The sequence below is a fragment of the Neophocaena asiaeorientalis genome, unplaced genomic scaffold (assembly GCF_003031525.2).
Source record: "Neophocaena asiaeorientalis asiaeorientalis breed wild unplaced genomic scaffold, Neophocaena_asiaeorientalis_V1.1 scaffold317, whole genome shotgun sequence".
Classification (NCBI taxonomy): domain Eukaryota; kingdom Metazoa; phylum Chordata; class Mammalia; order Artiodactyla; family Phocoenidae; genus Neophocaena; species Neophocaena asiaeorientalis.
Window position 1 is genome coordinate 4,704,422 of NW_020173114.1, and position 20,862 is coordinate 4,725,283.

The 20,862-nt window shown below is 41.4% G+C and overlaps 1 long non-coding RNA gene across 1 annotated transcript in view; it reads right to left on the minus strand.

Moving 5' to 3' along the window:
- Positions 1-824: 824 nt before the first annotated feature.
- The window catches only part of LOC112398833 (uncharacterized), a 33,803-nt gene continuing 13,765 nt past the window's right edge, over positions 825-20,862 (minus strand). Inside the window, exon 7 of the long non-coding RNA XR_003003073.1 lies at positions 825-2,208. This is a non-coding gene — a long non-coding RNA (uncharacterized LOC112398833). The remainder of the gene's footprint in view (positions 2,209-20,862) is intronic.

Here is a 20,862-nt window from a genome sequence, read left to right on the forward strand (position 1 = left end):
AGACACTCTGACATAAATCATAGCAATTTTTTTTTTGGATGTGTCTCATAAGGCAAAGGAAACAAAAGCAAAAATAAACAAATGGGACCTAATTAAAAGCTTTGGCACAATAAAGGAAATGATCAACAAAATGAAAGGACAACATAATGGGAGAAAATATTTGCAAATCATATATCAGATATGGGATTAATATCCAAAATATATTAAGTTGTCATACAACTCAGTAGCAAAAAAAAAAAAAAATTATTTAAAAATGGGCAGAGGCTCTGAAGAGACATTTTTACAGAGACATACAGATGGCCGACAGACACATGAAAGGATACTCAACATCATTAGTAATCAGAGAAATGCAAACCAAAACCACAATAAGGTATCACGTCACACCTGTCAGAATGGCTATCATCAAAAAGTCTACAAATAACAAATGTTGGTAAGGATGTTGAGAAAAGGGAACCCTTGTACATTTTTGGTGGGAATGTAAATTGATGCAGCCGCTATGGAAAACAGTATGGAGGTTTCCCAAAAAACTGAAAATAGAAATGCCATAGGATCCTGTAATTCCACTCCTGAGTATATATCCGAGGAGAATGAAAACACTAATTTGAAAAGATACACGCACCCCAATGTTCATAGGAGCATTATTTACAATAGCCAAGCAACCTAAGTGTTCATCAACAAACGAACGCGTAAAAAAGATATGGTGTGTATATATACAATGGAATATTACTCATCCATAAAATATAATGAAATTCTTCAATTTGTAATGAAGTGGATGGGCCTATAGAATATTATGCTTAGTGAAATAAGTCAGAGAAATACAAATACTGTATGTTATCACATGTGGAATCTAAAAAATAAAACAAATGTATGTAACAAAAGAAACACCCACAGATGTAGAGAACAAACTAGTGGTTACCAGTGGGGAGAGGGAAGGCAGGAGGAGCAAGGTAATGGCAGGGGATTAACTGGTACAAACTACTACTATGTATAAAATAAGCTACAAGGACATATTGTATAGCACAGGGAAATATAGCCATTATTTTATAACTTTAAATGGAGTATAATTAATCTATAAAAATATTGAATCAATATGTTGTACACCTGAAACCAATATTATAAATAAACTACAATTAAAAATAAAGTGAATTAACATTTCACATTTCTAAATAATTTAATTTGCTCTCTATATTATTTATGAGAACTTACTTTATACTCTACAAAATAATGAATTATGACTCCACTGGAATACTATGGTTTATGAACACATTTTTCTATGCATTTAAACACAACTACACTATTTTTATAAGTGTGTTAACTCAAATAAACCTCAAATTGCAAAACAAATATCATATATGCCTCAATTTTTTAAATTAATAATAAATTTTTAAAAAATGATAGATGACAGGGCCCCTCCCTCTGACCTATTAGTGACAACTCTCCAGGATAAAGAGGGGAAGAAGCTGCAGTATCCCACTGCTCCCTTCCCTGTGCCCAGAAACACCTCTTTAGTTATCTTCCACACCCTGCAGGTCTAAGACCTCAGGTGAAGGGCCAGTAGCTCACCAGAAACATTAGGAAGCCAAATGGACTGATGCCCAAGTGGACCACTACTGCTTCTGCCACAAGGTCACTGTGGGGCCAGCAGCTTTTCTGGGTGCTGCGTCTGCCTCCCTCACACTCCTGCCAGGTTTATGTTAACTTGGAAGGACTTGAGCGGACTTCAGTTTAGCTCAGAGAACTGTGCTAGATCTTGATTTCTAAATGTCATTAAAGGAACTAAATGTCATAAAAGAAACCAGAGATCCTTGGGAAAATAGCTAGTTCTAGGGCTGGGGCAGAGAAAATACAAGTCTGGAGCACCTTATAGTACCATAAGTTTAAGCTAGTGCTCAAAAACCAAAATGAACTATGTCAAAGGGACACAGGAACCAACCTGAAAGCACCCACTGGCCAAGGCCGTGACAATTTCAGCAATAAAATAAATAACAATATAGTACGGAATTATGACCCAAAGTATAAAATAAATACACATACTGATATAAGTGATTGAAAAATAAATGAGGTAGAAGAGACACATCTTCCTTACAGAAGCACTCCAAGTGATATATGTAGAGCCCTTCTGCACTACCCAGAAAGGGATCCATATGGCATTGTCCTCCGTTCCTGTTACAAAGGGAAATTTTCATGACGTCCACAGTTCTTGATGTCCTGCAAATGAAAGAGGAGGATGTCCTCAAATTACTTGCAGCGGGAACCCACTTAGGTGGGACCAACCTTGAGTTCCAAGTGGAACATTTCATCTACCAAAGGAAAAATGATGGCATCTATATCATAAATCTAAAGAGGACTCAGGAGAAGCTTCCACTGGCAGTTCATGCCATTGTTGCCATGAAAAACCTGGTTGATGTCAGTGTCATCCTCCAGGGATACTGGCCAGCAGCCTCTGCTGAAGTTTGCTGCTGCCACTGGAACGACTCCTGTTGCTTGGTGCTTCACTCCTGGAACCTTCCCTAATCAGATCCAGACAGCTTTCCAGAAGCCTCGTTCTTCTGGTGGATATCACCCCAGGGCTGACAAACAGCCTCTATGTTAACCTGTCTACCATCACTCTGTGTAACTCAGAGTCTCCCTTTTTGCTATGTGGACACTGTCATCCCCTGCAGTGACAAGGAAGCTCACTCAGTGGGTCTGATGTGGTGGAGGCTGGTCCAGGAAGTTCTGTGCAGGCTTCTATGAACACCCATGAGAGATCATGTGTGATTCTACTTATACAGAGATCCTGAAAGGACTGAAAAGGAAGAGCAGGGTATGCTAAAAAGGCTGTGACTGTGGAGGATTTCCAAGCGAATGAACTGCTTCAGCTTCTGACTTTACTGCTGCTCAACCTGAGGTAACAGGCTGGCCTGAAGGCAAGCAAGTGCCCTCTGTGCCTATCTGCAGAACACTGGAGTGCTCAGCCTGCCACTGAAGGCTGGCCTGCAGCTCCCACTGCTCAGGACAGTGAATGGGTGGGAAAAACCACTGGGTGGTCTTAAGCTGTTCTTCCACAGGCTGTTAAACAGAAAACAGAGATAAGGTTGCCAGAAAATAATCAGTTTTGAAATAAATAAATGAATAAAAATATATGTAGATACTATCCCTTCCAGAAGGTAGAGTTAGAGGTTCTTCCACATTTTGAGAGGAGATTAAACTTAGTGACTTGTTCCCAGTGAACAGAATAGGGAAAGGAAAAACACATTCCCCAAGTGATGAAGGTTCACATCCCCAGTGATGTCATGTGCATAATGTGTGTCGCCTGATACGTATGATGAAAAGGGCACTTCACCTCTGCGGTGTATTTCCCCCAAACCCATAACGTCAGTCTAACCATGAGAAAACAGACAAATCAAGTTTGGGGGACATTTCTGCAGGAAACTTTGCCAGTACCCCTCAAGACTGTCATGAAAAGGGAAGGCTGAAAAATTGTCACAGACTAGGGGAGACATGTAAACCAAATGCAGTATGGTATCCTGATCTGGACCAGAACAGAAAGAGGACATTAATGGAAAAACTGGTGAAATCCAAATAAAGTCTGAAGTTTAATTAACAGTAATAAACCAATGCAGTTTCTTAGTTTTAACAAATGTATCATGGAAATGCAAAATGTAAACGATGGGGGGAAATTGGGTGAGGGATATATGGAACTCTGTACTACCTTTGCCACTTTCTGTAAATCTAAAATTATTTCAAAATAAAAAGTTTATTTTTTAAAAAGTATACTAACTGGGCTTCCCTGGTGGCACAGTGGTTAAGAATCTGCCTGCTAATGCAGGGGACAAGGGTTCAATCCCTGGACCAGGAAGATCCCCCATGCCGAGGAGCAACTAAGCCCATGCGCCACAACTACTGAGCCTACGCTCTAGAGCCCACAAGCCACAACTACTGAGCCCGCATGCCACAACTACTGAAGCCCATGCACCTAAAGCCCGTGCTCCGCAACGAGAAGCCACCACAATGAGAAGCCCACGCACCGCAACAAAGAGTAACGCCCATTCACCACAACTAGAGAAAGCCCGCATGCAGCAACGAAGACCCAACGCAGCCAAAAATAAATAAATTATATATATATATATATATATATATATATATAGACATGAGAAGGGATGCAAAGATGAGACAGTCATTGCCCTCAGAATCTTCAGCCTGCCTATGGGAGAGGCAAGACTACAGTAAATGCCCTGAAATGGAGCATCCATCCTGGTTTGCCTGAGACTGTCCCTAGTATATAACTGTAAGCTCTGCATCATTATTAATTACAAGTACCCCCTTTTACTTCCAAATGTATTCTAATTTAGACATTAAATTATATGCTTATACCACCTAAAAAGCACAGGGTATGCTGTGGTGGTCAGAGATAGGAGGGGACATTTGGGAAGGCATGGAAGGATGGATGGGGAGCTATGAAATGGAGATAGAAGTCAGAGAGATAGGAAGGGGGAGGAATGGCCCAGGCAGGGGCAGCTTCAAGAAGAAAGTCCCAGAGGCAGGTAAGACCCAGGGTGTGTTCTTTTCAAGACACAGATATCCGAATTTGGAGAAAACTCTGATTAAGAAGAGGGGGTTAACTGGAGTTTGGAGCAGGCTAAATGGACTAGAAATTTATTGGGGCAGTAATGTATTTTCAAGCACATAGGAGGGAAAGTGACTAAACCACCCTACAAATGAAAAACCTACAAAATTAATTTTCTTGAGAAAGATCCTTTTTTTCCCCTTGTGTATCCATTCTTTCCCTAACTTTTCCTATAAACTCTCTACGCCCTTGATATACACTGAGCTCCAGCTCACCTAAGCTAACTCTCAAAGGTATCGTGAGATCCCTCTAAACACTGATATTGCCATTTACTAAGCTCTCAACCTATACAAGATTAAGCAGATGCTTCCCTAGGCCTCTGGTGTCTGACCCAATCTGTGGTTCAGTCATGTGCTCTGCTACCTCAGAGCCTACACTGTCTTCTCTCCAGGACACCACTCCCTGACCACGTGGCATTCTTCATTATTGAAGTAAAGTGTTGCCTTCAATAAAGCATAACCCCCAGATTTTAATATAAACTCCAAATTTCAAAGAACGGGAAGAAATATTTTACAAAAACCCTGTTGCTCTTTCAGGGAAGAAGATTTGAATTCTCAATAGCTTTTACTCTGAAAAGTAAACAGTATGATTCAGTTTCACTTTCTATTTAAATACTTCAGGAACTCATATGCTGCTATATTCAGAGAATGGTGACCTTTTTTTAAATCTTGTCCTTTGAATAATTCCATTCCCTTCAGGTTCTCAGGCTTAGTATATTTAGTGGAGTCTCTTTAAGGTATTATTTAGCATCTTCTGCTTATGGTCATGTCCAAAAGCCAGGTAATCTTCCTACTCATTAGGGAATAGGGTCAATTCTTTAAAGATTTACCTAGACTCAAGGTGATACCATTGTGAAGTTTGAAAATGTTTAATAGCTTTACATTATAAGCCCTGGCAGAAAAAGAAGGATATCTGGAAGGCCACCTCTGCTGGGCTGAGGGTGGGGTAGGGAGCAGGGGTGACTTTCATCTGAAATGTGCCTAGAAAAGCCTGAGTGAGGTTGGGACTGGCTCCCGGGTCCTCTGATGTCCAGGTTCTCCTCTCACTGCACCACAACCTGGAGCTAAGAGATACGGGGCGCCCAGTGTGATTGCTGATGAAATACCTGATGAAATTTGTTCTTCTGCAATAAAGCTCGTTTTCTTTGGGAATTTGTGTGTCCTTTTCCAAATTAAACTAGCAAAATAGGAACTTTTGTAACATCTCAGCCATCTAGCTCTCTTCTCTAAATTTTCAAGCTTTGTGTCTCCTACCTTCAGCAAAAATACTTGTGTTTCGGAAAACTGATTACCAGTGAAGGAACCAGGAGATGGAATTGGATCACAGTACTTTAGCTGGAAGCAGTGGCACCAAGCCCTTCCCTCTAAATGAGCTGGCCTCGCCTCTGGGGGGCCTGTGGAGAAAAGCCCGCTCCAAGGTGCTAGTTTTCAGTTTGCTTCTCAGCACCCGTGCAGTCATAACTAAAGCAAAGGAGAATACTGCATGACTTCAGAAGAAAGCCAGCCACCTTGCAACATCTTCAGGAAATTCTGCACTCCCCTAGGGCTTGCAAAACTCCCTATGTCTTGCAGACCAAAGGCAAGATCTCAGTCACCTAGCTCTAGTTTGCATAATTAAAGAAAGTGGAAGCTGGTTTTTTTCTGGGTGACCCTTGGCCCAACCAAGCTCACAGGGCCTATCACAGAAATAAGATAGCATAAAGTGAAGTGTTGTAGTAATGAAAGCTGTTATCATTTAGATGAGCAGGAAAAGCCAGGTCCCTGGGTGACCATCCTGACTTACTATGGTCATACAGCCAAGACAGTGTCCACTTAAGGTACTATAATGTTATTCTTTTGAGTTGGCCTACATACAACAATATAATTTCATGTCATAATTTGTAAGACATTTCAGAGAAACCATGTACTAATATCTTCTATAATGCCTTTTATCGGGACTTCCCTGGTGGCACAGTGGTTAAGAATCCGCCTGCCAATGCAAGGGACACGGGTTCGAGCCCTGGTCCAGGAAGATCCCACATGCTACAGAGCAACTAGGCCCATGTGCCATAACTACTGAGCCTGCACTCTGGAGCCCACGAGCCACAACTACTGAGCCCATGTGCCACAACTACTGAAGCCCACACTTAGAGCCCGTGCTCCGCAACAAGAGAAGCCACTGCAATGAGAAGCCCATGCACCACAACAAAGAGTAGCTCCCGCTCTCTGCAACTAGAGAAAGCCCGCGCGCAGTAATGAAGACCCAATGCAGCCAAAAGTAAGTAAATAAATAAATAAATAAACAAATTTATAAAATGCTATTGTTCATTGGCGGCAAGTTGTGGGAAACCACTGTACTCATATGTTTGTGGTAAATAGCCCCTTGTGAAATATTAACATTTATCCATAGTCATTACCATTTGTGTCCATGCCTGGAAATTTATCATGTCACTAATTCAATAAAGGAAAAATCTGTATGCTTGAGGCTGTCTATTGAACGAAAAAAATCTAATATCCAAAAATAAAATTATAAAAAAAAAACCTTTTATCTCCATTTTTTATATGGAAGCATAGCCAATGATCTGTTAACTCCCTCCCTCCCACATCATTACCTCTTTCTTGTCTTTCTCCCATTGTCCTATTAACACATTATCCATCTTTGGGGAAAAAAATTAAAACAATTTTAAAACCACATTCAGTATGACCACATGATGGGGGAGACAGTCCACTTTCAAGTCAAGCAGTTCTACCTCTTTTCCATATTGGGCATCCAGACAGATTTCCTTTGTACAAAGAGTCTTGCAACTAGGGGAAAGAGTTTGAAAATCACTGGGCTGGTCTAAATCCCTTACCATAAAAAAGCACAAACTAAGACTCAGAGCGGTTACCTGACACAAGTTCAAGCGACTTTTAGCAGAGTGATTGCTAGAAACAAGGTCTCAAACTCCTAGTCTTGATTGCTAGAAACGAGGTCTCAAACTCCTAGTCTATGGCAACAAAAAAGCCCAATGAGCTTTGAAGAGAGAGAGGAACTCAAAACAGGACTCTTTCGATCAAAACCCACCTGGTATCAGGGCAGCCACCCTGTCTGGGTGAGCTAAACTGAGATTCCTCCACCTCCGCCCCCACTTCCGTTGCAGAACAAGGGTCATTGCCACAGGAGAGCTGAACTTGTGGACTGGGTTTGGGTTTGAGTCAGAACAATTTGGTTTTAAGGCTCAGAAATTTTTGTTTGAAGCCTCCTCCAAGCTTGAGTAGAGGTAAAAAGATCATGGGGCCACCGAGCAGCCCTTGGCTTTCTAGAGTTTGGGAAAGCAACTCAGTTGCATTAGAAGTTTCTCAGGCGGGACTTCCCTGGTGGCACAGTGGTTAAGAATCCGCCTGCCAGTGCAGGGGCCAGGGGTTCGATCCCTGGTCCGGGAAGATCCCACATGCCTCAGAGCAACTAAGCCCGTGCGCCACAACTACTGAAGCCCGCGCACCTGGAGCCCACGTGCCACAACTACTGAAGCCTGTGTGCCTAGAGCCTGTGCTCACAAGAGAAGCCACCGCAATGAGAAGCCCGCGCACCGCAATGAATAGCCCCCACTCACCACAACTAGAGAAAGCCCGTGCACAGCAACGAAGACCCAACACAGCCAAAAGTAAATAAATAAATTTAAAATATGTACAGCTTTAAAAATAAAAGAAGTTTCTCAGGGTAAGGCCTCTAGGACAGAAAAGGAATATTCACTAAATGGGAGAGTACTAGTACTTAAGATCTTTCTAACCCATTTCTGTGAGGTTCAACTCAATAAAACCAGCAAACACACCTATCACAACTTTGTTTTCTCTGTGATTAAAGCCTTGAGTTGTTTTGTGGAAAGTGACACACCAAGAAAGCCAGCTTGCTCATGTTGGTGACAGAAGCAAGGATATCTACACAAGTAGGGTTCTGGGCCATTTGGGTGGGGGGGAGAAATAAGTTAGCATTAATATGAGGATCTGTGAAGGTTTCTGGGTTAATTTTTTAGGAATATATGGAATTCACTGGCTGGGTAAATGCAGTCACACTCAGTCTTCAGCTTGTTCAGCTCCAGGCCCTGGGATGGGGGTGGACAGGCCTGAAAAGCAGTGTGGAGCTTTTAGAGTCTCCCCTGAAGCTGTTTCCTCACTTCCCACCCCCCTCAGCCTGCATTCCTGGGGAGCATCTTAACATCTTCCCAGGGCTTCAGAACCCTGCACACTCATTCATTCATTCAACAAATATTTGTTTAGTACTTACCATGGGCCAGGACTTCCCATCAGGAACTACTCACTGAGTGTCTTCGATGATGCCCTGTGCAATTTCTCCACTAGGCATGTAGGACTACACCCTGCTCACTCCCTCACTTCCCACAGGAGCTTATGATCTAGCTTGGGCTGTGAAACATTCAGTAAACCATGAGCACAGGAGGCAAATGGGAAAAGGCTAGGATCTGTGGCCAGATTGGCCCAACTGAAATCCTGACATTAAGGGAATTGGCAATAACTAGCTGGTTGATCTTGGGCAGGTGTTTAACTTCCCTGAGCCTCAACTTATTTAAAAATGGAGACTAGGGACTTCCCTGGTGGTCCAGTGGGTAAGACTCTGTGCTCCCAATGCAGGGGGCCCGGGTTCTAATCCCTGGTCAGGGAACTAAATCCCACGTGCCGCAACTATGGGTCTGCGTGCCACAACTGCGTGCCACAACTAAGACCTGGCATGGCCTAAATAAATAAATAAATTTTTAATGGAGAATAATAAAATATATTCCTTACAGGGTTATTGATTTAATGGGACATAAAGACATAGAGACCACCAATATTAGGTAAATACATAAAGGCCACCAATATTAGGTAAAACCTTTTATGATTCAGCACAATTTTTGTTTTTATTTTCATTTTAATACTTTTCAAAGTAATGCCTAAACATAATTATAACAGTAACTCACAGCACTTACTTTGTACTGGACACTAGTCCAAGTATTTTACATAGATTAAATTAGTTCACTCTAAAAACAGCTTTCTGAGGAAAGCACATTATTACACCAATTTGCAGCAAAATATGTAACGAAGCAACAGAGAGGTTAAGTGACTTGCCAAGGTCACACAGCTAGTAAGTGGCAGTACCAGGCTTCAAATCATGTTCATATGCACATAGTTCAACAACTGAAAAAATTCTACAAGACTTATTATGAAAAACAGCCACCCTCTTCATTCCCTTCCCTGCCCTTCCCACTCTATATATTCAACTAATATGCTTATAGAAGATAAGGACTTAAGTCTCTTTTACCACTACTGGAAACCACCACATACCTGTGACACTCCACATTTTCCCTCTTCCATCCTTTCAATATCATTTCTAATTAGATTAATATTCAATGTTTACATTATTAACATCTGTAATGCTATTACAGGCAAGCCCTGCAGTATGCTTTCTCTTTCCTCCTTATACAAATAGTAACAAGAATTAATACTGGTCTTATTACTTTTCTTACTTTCTATGCATCTTCCACTAATCTGTCACCGAACTCTCCATCCTGGTCATCTCCACTCCTTCTACTTAAACACATCAAAAGTTTATCAATCCCTTGAACTCACCTTTCCCAGAGCCTTTCTGCTCCAATCTAGACTAGATGACTCTAGTTCTGCTGCACAGCCATATCTTAGGAGCTCCTTTCATCATCTCTGTAATTATATTTGCTTCTTTCTTGGGCTAGTTCACCCGGGTTCTTTAAATTTTGATGAAGTTAAATTTCAATTTTCTTTTCATTTGTGTTTTTTGTGTCCTACTGAAGAAATCCTTGCCTACTCCAAAGTTGTGAAATTTTTCTCTTCTAGAAGCTTTATAATTTTAGCTTTTCTGTTTAGGTCTAGATCCATTTCAGTTACTTTTTGTGCATGGTGTGAGGTAAGGGATAAGGTTCTTTATTTCCATATAGCTATCCAGTTGATCCAGTACTTGAAAAGATTTTCCTTTTCCCCATTGAAATACCTCAGACACTTTGTCAAAAATCAATTGACTATATGTGTTTGGGTCTATATCTGGACTCTCTATTATCTTCTATTGACCCATATATCTATCCTTATGCCAAAACCTAGAATGTCTTGATAACTGTAACTTTATAGTACATCTTCAAATTAAGTAGTGTAAGACTTCCTTCTAACTTTGCTCTTTTCAAAATTGTTTTGGCCATTCTAGGTCTTCTGCATTACCCTATAAATTTTAGAATCAGCTTGACTGTGATTGCATTGAATCTACAGGTCAATTTGGAGAAACTGATATCTCAACAATATTAAGTCTTCCAATTCATGAACATGGCATACCTCTCCATTTATTTAGGTCTCCTTTCATTTATCTTAGCAATGTTTTGTACTTTTTAGTGTACAAGTCTCATATAAATCTTGTAAGCTATGTCCCCGAGTACTTCACGTGTGTTTTTTTAAAAATAAACTTTATTTTTTAGAGCAGTTTTAGGTTCATGGCAAAATCCAAGTACAGAGAGTTCCCATATGCCCCCCACCCCCACATACACACAACTGCCCCCACCTCAGGTGTTTTTTATGCTATTATAGTAAGTAGTATTTTTTAAATTGCATTTCCAATTGTTCATTGCTGGTATAGAGAAAAAGAATTTTTATATATTGACCTTATCCTGTGAACTTGCCAACCTACTTATTAGTTCTAGTAGCTTTTCTGTAGAATTTTAGGATTTTCCACATACCCAATCATGTCATCTGCAAATAAATATTATTTTATTTCTTGTATTATTTTACATCTGTATGTCTTGCCTTATCGCCCTGGCTAGGACCTTCACAACAATATTAAAAAAATAAGTGGTGAACAAAAAAGTGGTGAAAGCAGACATCCTTACATCTTAGAGGGAAAATAGTCTTTCACTGTTAAGAATAAGATGTAGGTTTTCAGCTGGGAGGGATTGGGGAGTTGGGATTGACACATATACACTACTGATACTGTGCATAAGATAGACAACTGAGGGAAACATACTGTATAGCACAGGGAACTCTACTTAATGTACTGTGGTGTCCTAAATGGGAGGGAGATCCAAAAGGGAGGGGATATGTGTATGTATATGGCTGATTCATTCTGCTGTGCAGAAGCTAACACAACATTGTGAAGCAACTATCCTCCAATAAAAATTAATTAAAAATAAATTTAAAAAAATTTTTAAAACTGAAAAAAAAAAAAAAGATGTACGTTTTCATGGAAGGCCTTTATCAAGTTGACAAAGTTCCCTGGCACTCATAGTTTACTGGAAGGTTTTCATAAATGGGTGTTGAATTTTGCCAAAGGCTTTCAATGCATATCTATAAAGATATATCTTCACTTTTAATATTGTAAATTACACTTATTGATTTTTTTTTAATTTATTTTATTTATTTTTGGATCTGTTGGGTCTTCGTTGCTGCGCATGAGCTTCCTCTAGTTGCAGCAAGTGGGGGCTACTCTTTGTTGTGGTGTGCAGTCTTCTTATTGCAGTGGCTTCCCGTTGCGGAGCACAGGCTCTAGGTGCGTGGGCTTCAGTAGTTGCAGCACACAGGCTCAGTAGTTGTGGCTCGCAGGCTCTAGAGCCAGGCTCAGTAGTTGTGGTGCACGGGCTTAGCTGCTCTGCGGCATGTGGGATCTTCCTGGAGCAGGGATCGAACCCATGTCCCCTGAACTGGCAGGTGGATTCTTAACCACTGCACCACCAGGGAAGCCCCCAATTATTGATATTCAAATGTTAAATTAACCTTGCATTCCTGGGATAAGCCCTACTGAATCATGACATATTTACCTGTTAGTATATTGCTGCATTCATTTTGCTAATAGTTTAAGGATTTTTCCCTGTTCCTGATGGATATTGGTTTATAATTTTTTTTTGTAGTGTCTTTGTCTGGTTTAATATCAGCCTCATAAAATGAACTGGAAAGTATACTATCCAATTCTATTTTCTGAAAGTTCTTCAGGGCTAAAGGATTGGTATTATCGCTTCCTTAAATGTTTGACATAATTCACCAATAATACCATCTGGGCCTAGGAATTTTCTTTGTGAAAACATGTCTTAATATGACTTTAATCACTTTTATTGACATATGGATATTCAGAAATGTTTCTTCTTGAGTCACTATTGGAAAATTGTGTCTTGCAAGGAATTTTTCCATTTCATCTAAGTTTTCAAATGTATTTGCAGTTATTCATAATATCTTTTTATTATCCCCTTAATTAATGTAGGATTTTAGTAGTGTTTTATCTTTTCCCAGATACTGATAATTTATGTCTTTTTTTCCTTGATCTATTTAGATGTTGTCAACTTTATTGATTTAAAAAACCTAAATCTTTCATTTCATTGATTTTCTCTATTTTTTTTTTTTTTTTTTTAATTTTTGGCTGCCTTGGGTCTTCATTGCTGTGCACGGGCTTTCTCTAGTTGAAGCGAGCATTGCAGTGTGCAGGCTTCTCATTGCAGTGGCTTCTCTTGTTGCAGAGCACAGGCTCCAGGAGCGTGGACTTCAGTAGTTGCAGCACATGGGCTCAGTAGTTGTGGCTCACGGACTCCAGAGCGCAGCCTCAGTTGTTGTGGCGCATGGGCTTAGTTGCTCCACGGCATGTGGGATCTTCCCAGACCAGGGCTCAAACCCATGTCCCCTGCATTGGCAGGCGGATTCTTAACCACTGCGCCATGAGGGAAGCCCTCTATTTTTCTGTTTTCTGATCTTTATTTTTTCCTTCCTTCTACTTCCTTTGGACTCAAATTGCTCCTCTTCTCCTAGCTTCTTAAGGTAAAAGCCTCAATCACTGTGGAGAACTTTCTTCTTTTCTAAGCTATTAATTATCTTCTGAGCACTGCCTTAGCTGTATCCCATGAATTCTGAACACTTTCTTCACCTTTATTCAAAATATTCTAAAGTTTCCTTTATGATTTCTAATTTGACCATTATGTTATTTAAAGGTGCACTGTTTTTACCAAATATCTTTGTTATTGATTTTTAATTTCATTCTTATTAGAAAACATACTCTGCATGATTTTAATTGTTTTACATTTATTGAGACTTGTTCTATGACTCATAATATGGCCTAATGCTATTGTTGGCTAGAGTGTTCTATAAATGTCAATTAGGTCATGTTGGTTGATAGTATTATTAATATCTTCCATATCCCTACTGATATTGTGTTTGTCCTGTTAGTTACTGAAGAAGGAATGTTGAAATCTCTAACAATAATAGTGAGTTTGTTAATTTCTTTATTAATTTTTGTTGCCATGTATTTTGAAGCTCTGTAATTGGATGTACACACATTTAGAATGTTTATGTCCTCCTGATGAATTGTACTCTCAACTACTATGAAATGACCTTCTTTATCCCATATGAAATTTCTTGTTCTAAGACACCCTTTGATATTAATATAGTCATGCTAGCTTATTTATTTATTTATTTATTTTTGCTGTGCTGGGTCTTCGTTTCTGTGCGAGGGCTTTCTCCAGTTGCGGTGAGCGGGGGCCACTCTTCATCGCGCTGCGCGGGCCTCTCACTATCACGGCCTCTCCCGTTCCGGAGCACAGGCTCCAGACGCACAGGCTCAGTAGTTGTGGCTCACGGGCTTAGTTGCTCTATGGCATGTGGGATCCTCCCAGACCAGGACTCAAACCCATGTCCCCTGCACCGGCAGGCAGACTCCCAACCACTGCGCCACCAGGGAAGCCCATGCTAGCTTTTCTATGATTGGTGTTTGCATGGTATTACTTTTCCATCCTTTTACTTTTAATCTACCTGTGTATTTATATTTAGATTCCCTCTAGAAAGTGCATAGTTGGGTTTTGCTTTTTAATCCAGTTGGTCTATCTCTGCCTTATAATTGGGGTGTTTAGAACCTTTATATTTGATAACAATTATTAGTATGGTTGGGCTTAAGTTTACCATCTTCATATTTTGTCCTATCATTTTTCTCTTTTTGGTTGTCTAATTTTGTACTGAGTATTTTTAGTACTCCAATTTATCTCCAATACTGATTTATTAGCTATAGCTCTCTGGGTTTTTGTCTTTTTTCTTTTTTTGTGTGTGTGTGTGGTTGCTCTGGGGTTTATAATATGCATACTTTACTTGATCCAAAATGTACTTCCAGGTAAAAGCCTAAGTGATGATAGAGCTCACCTCATTTGTCTCTCTTCCCTTAGGGATCACAGTCCTGTACTACCTCTAGTCCAACATCAGAAAACAGGTGTTTCATACATTTTGTACAGTTTCTAATTGTTTCCAGTGGCCCCTATTACTCCATCATAGATTAAAGCAGAAGTCCACTTATGCTTTTTTAAAAATCCGTTTACTAACAATTTTGAGGAAGTAGTAGAAAGTAAACACATGTGTTCAGTCTACCACATTTAGTTGAAAACCCACTTCAATTTTTAAAATTATAAACAAAACATAATACTTTTCAAATTAATAATTATCCCAAAACAGTGAGAAGGATAAAAATTGTTTTCAACTTTTCACCAAAGTGTCTATATAGTCAGATCAGTGAGGACTGACTTGAGCCATAAGTCAGGTTCCACATCTAACTGTTTTCTTTACTTACTTTCAGAAGGATCTCTTGATAAAAATAATTGTGCCCAAAGCTTGTTCTGCTTTCTCTCCAAGCCCAATACTTATCATTAGCTCAGCTTAAGCTGGTTATTCAGGTGTCTTCACAGCAATATGACTTGTATATGATTTTGCTCTAAGAAGTACAACTTTGAACAATATTTTTGTAGTTTTGGTCTCCTCCCTACCTTTACTGACAAAATTAATCAGTTTCCTATACTTACTCTGGAAAATATAATTTGCTTTGCCAGAGACATAACCATACTTTGTTTAAAAATTGTGGGGAGTTCCCTGGCAGCCTAGCAGTTAGGATTCCAGGCTTTCACTGCCATGGTCCAGGTTCAGTCTCTGGGTGGGGAACTGAGATCCTGCAAGGCACGTGGAGTAGCCAAAAAAAAAAAAATTGTGTCAGAATTTGATGGCTTTGTGCCACTATAGGACAAAGTCCTATAGGAACAATATCCTTAGGGACCATTACAATAAAGTCCACTTTTCAAACATTCAGCACTACATTTCTTATTTGAATTTCTCATTTTCAGCTACTGTGCCAAATCAACACTCCTACAAATTATTTTGTCCTAGCTCATACAGATTCATGGTGTATATTCATACTAGAGCCGTATTCGATATTTATACTTACAGAGTTATCCTGTATTGCACTATTGATAATATTATCTTCATCATTCATTTTACTCTTTAATGAACTACTTTGGAATCATGAGAAATTTAATGCAACACAACAGTAACAACAAAAATGTAGATTTTTACAATTAAGAATTTTAACACTGTCCTGATATGAAACATATTATCTAAAATAATCTATAATTGATAACTGAAATTAGCTATGATGAACTGACCAATGCAGTCCTTGCAGTGAATATGATGAAACAATTATTAAGAAAGTAATAGGGATTCCCTGGTGGCGCAGTGGTTGAGAATCTGCCTGCCAATGCAGGGGAACGGGTTCAAGCCCTGGTCTGGGAAGATCCCACATGCCATGGAGCAACTGGGCCCGTGAGCCACAATTACTGAGTCTGCGCGTCTGAAGCCTGTGCTCCGTCACAAGAGAGGCCTCAATAGTGAGAGGCCCACGCACCACAATGAAGAGTGGCCCCCACTTGCCACAACTAGAGAAAGCCCTCGCACAAAAACGAAGACCCAACACAGCCATAAATAAATTAATTTTAAAAAAAAGAAAGTAATAGACTTTCTGTGGAAATCTTAACTAACCTTTCATTTTAGATTAGTTAAGTGTATGTGAACAAAATTGTTCCATCAGTTTTTCCTCTAAAACCATCAAATCACTTGCAAACTCATTGATAGATCACCAGTTTGTGGACCACCTTTAAGAAACCCTGTTTTAAGGATAGGCATTTGTATCTCTAATCAGTGGTAGTAATTATTTTCAGTGCTTTACACAAAGAAGATATTTAATACCCACATAATAAATTTTTAAACAATATTTTTTGGTTTTGTACGTGTTAAGCACTATTCTAAACTCTGAGGATAGAGCAGTGAACAAGACAGGTATTGTCTTCCTCTCTACTGGAAAGAAGCAGACAATATAAAGAAAACAGGTAAGTTCAGAAAATGTTAATGATATAAAGGAAATAGTGTAATGAGATAAAGTGTGACTTGAGGAGGGCAGGAACTACTTTAGATAGGGTGGTTGGGAAATATCTCACTAAGGAGACCACAGTCGAACAGAATGCTGAGAGATGAGAAGGAGGTAGACATTGAGGAACTGAGAACATTCTAGACAGAAGGCCCAGAAAGTGCAAAGATCTTGAGGGAGTGGTAGTGGTTTGGCCTTTTGGGGGAACAGAGAGAAGGCTGAGGTGCCTGAAGTGGAATGAGCAAGAGGAATGATAGGATGAGAAAAGGCTGGGAAGGCACTCAAGTGCCAGATTAGCAGAGCCTTGTGAGCTGTGGTGAGGAGTTTGGGTAGCTACTAGAAGATTGTAAGCAGGGGAGTGACAGGAGCTAATTTACCTTTACAAAAGATCATTGGATGCTCCACAGCATATGGAAAGGTTGGGAAGAAGCAGAGCAAAAGCAAGGAGACCAGTTACAAGGGTATTTAGTAATCCAAGCAAGAGGTGACTAGGGTGGGAGCAGTAGAGATGGAGAGAACTAGATGGATTGGGGAAGTATTTTTCATAGAGAATGGGCAAGACTTGCCAATGCACTGAATAAATTAATGAACGAGATAATTAATGAATAGTCACTAAAATGGGGAGATCCACACGGAGAAAGGTCAGCATGTGATGTAGAAGAAGTTAAGGAAAGCTTTCTGGAGGAGGGAGAATGAGAGCTGGGCTTGAGAGATGATCTAGCTATGGCTAAGAAGCGAAGCAGTAGGGATCCAACTGCAAACAAATCAATGAAGTGGGACTGACTTTCTATGTGCTTGGAGACTCATGAGTTGCTAGCTTGGTGTAGGTGTTGACTGTTGAGGAACAAGCAGGATAATGGGGTAGAATGGGATGGGAAGGGGCTGAATCATGGAAGATCCTGGAAAGCCCAGAGGGGTGAACTCTGTGCCTACACCCTACCTAATCCCCAGGACAGCTGTACCTTAGACTTCCTACCAAGCAGACTAGCAATGAGCCCTTTCGCCAAGTTCCATGCCTGGACCCAGGCACCCATCTTACTGCCTCCCAGGAAAGGCCCAGAGCACTCACTGATCTGCCCAACATCAAGGTGACCTGTGAGTCAGTGGGCTGGGAGCTGGAACAGGTCCCTGGCACATTTACTGTCCCTGGCAAATATGGCAACTCCTAACACTCTATAAATGTCTCAGATAACAAATAAATTATACCTTTTATTTTTTTTTGGCATCAGTCTGTCTCTGCCAAAGGTGGTGGGTTTTTGCCAACACCAGATAGGAAGCTCCCCCAGGTCCACCTTGATCACCCCCCACCCCCTCCTCTCAGCAGTCTGGCAGCCCAGTCTTTCCTGTCTCCACCAAGGAAGGGGTGTGCTCCACCACTCCATAATAAGAATCTGTTACACCTGGAGCGAAGGCCTGACTCTGACAGACCCCACTGGTGAGGATTAGATTTCCAGATTCTGCCCCCTCTATGACTGTACTAGATATTTCTCTGCCACATGGTTCCAGCTCAACTGTGAGCTCCATATGGGCAAGGACACTGCCTGTCTTGTATATGTTTGCCCCAGCCACTGGCACAGTGAGTGTTTGGAACACATTTTCTGAACAAATGAATAAATGATAGACTTTGTTGTGGATTTGGGGGAGGGGACACAAAAACTACTCGATGCAGAAACAGCTCTCCTGGAGGTCTGCTCACTCCCCTCATGGAGACAACAGCTGCCTTTTACTCGGTTGTGTACAATGTACAACACAGGTGCTAGGCACACTTCCCACATTAGCTCATTTAATAGTCACAACAACATCCCCCCTTCAGTAAGCTCTTGTCCACATTTTACTGATGAGGAAACTGAAGGTCAGACAACTTAAGGTCATACTGTTAGCAAGAGGCAGAGCCAGGACTCCTACCTAGAGCTGACCAACCCCAAAGCCCTCATCCTTTCAGATCATAGTCCTAGAGCGATTCCATGGGCAAAGGCACCGGAGTCTCCCACCTGCCACTCTGGAGGGCAATTCAGCAGATCTTCAGCTCACCCTCCCACCTTAGCAGGAAGCCGTTTATCAGATTAACAACCCACCTGCTCCCACAGCAGACAGCAGGGCCCTGAGGAAATAGAACTAGGATTGGCTGGAACTTCTGTGAGGACAAAAGACACAGGGACACTTCAAGCCTTGGAGCAGGGAAGCAATCTTGTGCTTTTCCCCTTCCCAGGGGGAGACTGGGATATGTCCTTTGACTTAAGTGTCAGCATGAAGTAATGAAAAGAACACAGGATTTGGAGCCAGACAGATGTGGGTTTGAGTTCTGACATGCTGAGTGACCTTGGACAAACCACTTAGCCTTTCCATGTCTCAGTTCCTTCAGCTGAAGAATGGTTTAATGCCTACTCCTTCATGGGATTGTCTTGGGTATTAAATGAAATGGCATATTTAAGGTGCTCACTCCACAACTCAAGCAAGAGCTGTCCTTTTCTCTCTCAACTGGATAGGGTACCCATTACTGGTCCCTCTTGTCAGATGAGCAAACTGAGGCTCCAAGATATTGAGTGGCCTACATTAGGAATAGAGGCCATCCCCTAACTCACAAAATGAGGCTCTTTCCACTGCTTTTTTTTTTTTTGGCTTGCTCCTCAAAAGCAAAAACAGTAAACTTCCCAAAACTGGTAGTTTCACCTTAAATATGTAACTGTCTGGATCCTCCTCCTCTTCTTGCTCCCCTTCCCTGAATTCTTATCTCACCAGTCTCTTTGCACACAAATCAGACTGATCATCATAAAGCAATAGAGAGGCTCACGGGCAGGATGGGGATGGGAGGTAAATACAATTCTCTCCACAAGCAAGACAAGCCCTCTCTGTTGGTGCAAAATCATGACTCACTCAAGGCCTTTTATGAGGGCCAGATGCTGAGCACGTCCAAATTGCTTCAAATTGCTTCTATGCTGTGTGTTGGTGGTGGGGAGGGGAACAGCCAACATCTATATATATTTATACATTTACAAGGAAATGTGTTGATATTGTTTTCCAATCAGGATTTACCATAAGCCAGAAGTCCCACACCTATTGAATAGGTCAAACCCAGCCCACTGTCAACAGAGAAAAGTTTATCTCAAACATAAAAGATTTTAAATCAAAATGGATGTTAGAAGAGCAGGATTCCCAGCATTGTTGGGCAGACAGGGCTGTCTCTAGCAGGTGACAGGGTGAGTGATGGCTGTTTCTGAGCTCAGACTTCATCCTGGGAGCCCTAGAAACTAGGCAAGGGAAGCTTCCAAGGAAGGAAAGGATCTCTTTGGACTGCAACTGCTCTACATGTAGGTCTTTGGAAATTCCTGGTATGGCCTCTGACCACCCAGAGCCTATCTGTGGGTTGGCCCGCTGTCAGCAGCCCCGCACCAGCCCGAGTCTCTATGGAGCCACAGCTTGGGTGTTCCACAAGGCAACCTGACCCCAGAGATCTGCGTGGACCCCCCATGTCTAGATGTTACATCTTGTAGACTTAAGTCACTGTCTAACATGTAAGCTTTCTCTTTTCTCTCTGGCATTCTCAACCTCATACTCTTCTTTCTATGTCTCTTCTCCCAAATGCCAGCTGCCCCTCTTCCCTGCAAAGCTTTCCTCTGTGCCCACTGGACTCCTTATTCCATGGGAAATCAATGCCCTTCATCCTTCACCTCCTCACAGAAGGCTCTCTTCCCTTCTTGGACCTCACTGAGACCTGGTCACAGGCACCTCCTGCAGCCATCCTCAGTGATGACTCTGCTCTCTCATACATGTTTATCTGCCTGAGTCAGCAGATGAAGCCAGATGGTGGGGCCAGTGTCCTCACACCCCCGTGTGCAAGACCATTGCTCCCCACCAGCATAACTCCCCTGGGGCTCACACTGTCTGGCTGCACCAGCTTGCCTGTGTTCCTCTGTCTCCCTGCTCCCACCATCGTCCTGGAGTAGTTCAGCGTGCAGGGGGAGGACCCTCCGATGCCATGCCTTACCCTTTGCATCGAGTCATCCTGGTCTCCCACGTCCATCACCTGTTGCCACAGACACACTGTTCATCTCGTCACTGCCAGATATGCCATTCGCTGGCTC